This window comes from Dipodomys merriami, unplaced genomic scaffold (assembly GCF_024711535.1).
Source record: "Dipodomys merriami isolate MVZ:Mamm:240054 unplaced genomic scaffold, mDipMer1.0.p SCAF_2503, whole genome shotgun sequence".
Classification (NCBI taxonomy): domain Eukaryota; kingdom Metazoa; phylum Chordata; class Mammalia; order Rodentia; family Heteromyidae; genus Dipodomys; species Dipodomys merriami.
The window spans coordinates 1-3,364 of NW_027203942.1; positions in this window are offsets into that span (position 1 = coordinate 1).

Sequence of the window (3,364 nt, forward strand, 5' to 3'; positions counted from 1 at the left end):
TGGGAAATTATGTTCAACTTGGGTATTGTTTTTGTAGAGTGGTGTCATAACCGTGGTTAATTTTAGGATAGGGGTTCCCTTTCAAAAGAACATGCATCTGATCTGACTTTTTAGCCTTCCCATTATCAAGGGCATAAGAGTTGCACACCAAATTGTCTTGCTTCCTAACTTGGCTGGCCTGGATTCGGCAGCCCTTCCAATCTTAACCTGTAGATAGTGCAGGATGGTGGAAATGATCCAATGCACCCAACTATAGATTGAGAAGGAAGTCCACTAAACTTTTGGCCTGGGTTCTGTTCTCAAGCCTCCTCAGTAGTTAAGAGTTCAGATGGGAGCCCCTGGTGCCAAGCAATAAGAATATTTCTTAAAGCAACTAGACATATATATGACTTAGGCATGTGAACACCTCAGGACAAGAATAAAAAAGCAGTGAAGTATAGAGGACAGGCCCAATTTTAACTAGCTACTTGGAGGCTGAGTAAGCTTAGCTAGCTACTCTGGAGGCTGAGATATGAAGACCACTATTCAATGTGAGTCCAATCATGAAAATACATGCGATTATCTCCAAAAAACCAGAAGTGGAACAATGGCTCAAGTGGTAAACCACTATCCTTGGACACAGAAGCTTAGGGATGATGAATGAATAAATGAGCACTTGCACATGTGCATGCGTGTATACATGTGCATGTACACACACACACACACACACACACGAGTATTTCAATGCGAAGTTCTTTTTTTACCTTGCTGTACCCTATTTCCCTGTATTAGTTTACAAACTAACAAAATCAGCTAAGCACCTATTAACTTAGAACTCATCATGTTTCTCTAAAGTCAACTCTCTTTTTAGAAGCATGCTTTTATTTGAACCATATGTAAACTATTCAGGAGTTTGATTCTTCTCCCTCAATTCTGTAGAATTAGATGATTGTTTAGCTTCCCCCTAGCAATACAATTTTGTTAAATCTTGCATCAAGCAACGTATTTCTTTCACTAGAACGCAAGCCTCTGTCAAACAATTAATAATAGGTTTTTCTTCTCTTTGCTTGCATCTGTAGTTTTCTTATCTTCATAGATTTCATGATGATCTGTCTGTGCATGGCAAAGACTGCTGTGAAAATAAAAAAAACCCGTCGCAGAACTTATCATTTATGTGCCATCCATAGATATGAAGATGTTTAAATATTACTGAAATTGCTTTGTAATAAATCATGTTCACCTTGACTATCATGAAAAAGAAGAATTGGTTTCTCAGCACTTTAAGTAAGAACTTGATTGAAAGAAACAAAAGGACACGTGAGGAACAACTCAACACATACATTCAAATGAAACAGCACAACCCAAGAAAACAAATTAATTCAGTAGTCAAGAACCTGCAGGAAATGCAAAGACTTAAAAAAAACATCAGCTATCACAAACTTATGAAAATCCTGACTACATGGGAGTCTACTCTTGAGAGGATAGAGGTTAAAGCCCAGACTGGACAGAAAAATCAGTACACAATGCCATGCACCTGTTATTCTAAATTCCAGGAAGAATAACATAACATGGACTGAGCCCAAGGTCATACACAAGGATCTGAAAAATAATCAGGATAAGTTAGCGCTGGGGACAAGACAAAGTGGTAAGAACATCCATTTAGGGGGCACAAGACACTCAATTCAAACTCTAATATTTGGGTATTAAAGTAAAAAGCTATGATTTTAAATAATTGGAATAATTGTAAGATTTGAATATTTGAGTAGAAAAATGCATGAGAGAGATAGAATGAACCCATGTTCCAATGCTTTTAACTTAAGTGAAAATATTTTATGGTACTTCAGACAAAATAGAGTTACCTTGCAAATGATCATGGTTGTGCATTTGGGTGATGGAAATACTTTAATTACACAGGTGTAAATTAAATAGATTTTATTTGGGTAGATTGTACTTCTTAAACTAAGAACCTGGATGATGTCCCTGAGATTTTTCTCTCAAGGCTACCACTCTACTATTTGAACCACAGTTCCAATTCTGATTTTCTGTTGGTTGTTTGGTGATAAGAGGCTCCTGGACATTCTTGCCCAGGATGGCTTCAAACTATGATTGTAAGATCTCAGCCTCCCGAGTAACCAGGATGCCAGGCATGAGCCAACGATAGTTTTAATAATTTAGTAAATTGTACAGTTACTGAAATTATACATTATCATTATAACCTGCATAATATATGTGTGTATGTATATATCAATGAAATACGGATAGAAATATTTTAACATATTTTTGTATCTACAGTACATTCATGAAATCATCCATTGTAAAATAAAATGGAAAAAAGTTAATAAGGAGCAAAACAAAGGAAATTATCACATGTTTCTTGTTGTTGAATGGAATATGAATTCAAGAATCAGGTTGGGAAAATCATCTCTACGTTAACAAAATGGATAAGAGCTATTAATTCCAATCCATCTATTTGCCCATGTTGTGCAACCTCAAACAAGGGTGTCAAAACCAAACCACACTTTTTGCCTTTGCTTTTAACTCACCTGATATAATTTACGGGTTAGATGAAGTAATCAAATAAAGATTAAAATAATATTATGTGAGGCTATGAATTAGAGCTGAACATGATTATAAATATGATAATAACTAATTAAGTTGCATATTTCTTACGTTTACTCTGTCATGTCCCTCATTCCCACATTAGGAAAGTACATAGAAGGTTCTCACTAAATTATATGTACAATTATGAAAAAAATGTTTTGAAAGAATATGGGCACAGTGGTGTTTTAGCTTATTGAGACCTGTAGGGGTAAGTGTAGGGGTAAGTGTGTTTTTGAGGACTTGCAATACATTGTGATGAAGATGAAGGGAAGGATGTTCTTATTCTGGAAAACTGGATAGAGTATTGCTCCCACAAAGGAAGTGATGAATTATTCCATAGCGTAACAGTAAAATCACTTTCAAAATCATGTTCACTGCTGCACTATTAACTGTAGCCAAGTTACGGAAACAGCCCAGATGCCCTTTGGCAGAGTGATGATTAGAGAAAGTGTGGCACATATACACAATTGGATTGAACCCATCCATTTTGAAGACTGTTACATTATTTGCAACAAAATGGATAGATCTAAAAATATATTAATGGAACTAAGTCAGAGCCATATTTGGAAGCTAGAAATTTATACAAGTTTACACAAAATTATTAACCAAAGCATGCTATTTGCAGAGGAGTATTTCAAAGGTATAATTTCTTATAAAATTGAACTTTACTTCAACAAAATGAATACCAGGAAACTATCACTTGGAATATGTGAGTGGAAGTCCAAAGGAAGGAATAAAGAGAAATATGGAGGAAGAGAGTGAAGGTGTAATATTCAATGCAGAT